The sequence below is a fragment of the Mus pahari genome, chromosome 5 (assembly GCF_900095145.1).
Source record: "Mus pahari chromosome 5, PAHARI_EIJ_v1.1, whole genome shotgun sequence".
NCBI classification, from domain to species: domain Eukaryota; kingdom Metazoa; phylum Chordata; class Mammalia; order Rodentia; family Muridae; genus Mus; species Mus pahari.
The window spans coordinates 141,929,937-141,930,562 of record NC_034594.1 but is presented as its reverse complement, the minus strand read 5'-3'; the positions used below and the strand labels follow the sequence as shown (position 1 = coordinate 141,930,562).

The 626-nt window shown below is 53.2% G+C and overlaps 1 protein-coding gene across 1 annotated transcript in view; it reads left to right on the top strand.

The window, feature by feature from the left end:
* Nucleotides 1-388: 388 nt before the first annotated feature.
* The window catches only part of Nuf2 (NUF2 component of NDC80 kinetochore complex), a 31,747-nt gene continuing 31,509 nt past the window's right edge, over nucleotides 389-626 (top strand). The window contains exon 1 of the mRNA XM_021198845.2: nucleotides 389-470. The gene's annotated coding sequence lies outside the window, so the exon portion shown is untranslated. The remainder of the gene's footprint in view (nucleotides 471-626) is intronic.

The following is a 626-nucleotide window of genomic DNA, read 5'->3' as shown; positions in this document are numbered from 1 at the left end:
TATAACGCCTTTGATTGATTAATTTGAGAACAACACATCCTCTATTCCCTGTTACTCTATGAGCCTTACAGAAGGGGCTGGAAACCGTCTGTCTGTCTGTATGTCTGCTCGCTAACTGGGACGCTGAAGGCAAAGTTCCAGGCTGGGACAACCCGGTAAAACACCTCTCGGAACTCCTCCCCTTAGCTGCTGCGCTTCCTGGTCTGGTGGAGTCGCGGTTCCGGCTAGAAACCAAGATCCTGAAGAATAGTTCCGCTGACCTGGGGCCTGGCTCGCTGCGCTACTCGTCAAGTCCCACCCACCGTGGGTCTTTTGAGCCTTGCAGGCATCCGTCGCGAAGGAAGCGCGCTGTGCGGAAAGGGGCGGGCCTCGCATAGAAAGGCGGCTCGTTTGAAAAATCACAACTGTCAGCGGTTTTCGGTTGGTCGCTCGGTTTGTAGCTGATTTTCCGTGAGCTGCTGGGACTCCAGGTGAGTTTGAGCGGATGGGCGCTGGAGGGCCGACTGCAAGGCTAAGGATCGGGGCATCTGGGTTCACTAACTTGTGTGTTGATTTGACAGTCTCATCTATCCCAGGTTGGTCTCAAACCCCTATGTTCCTGACGCTAGTCTTTTTTTTTTTTTTTT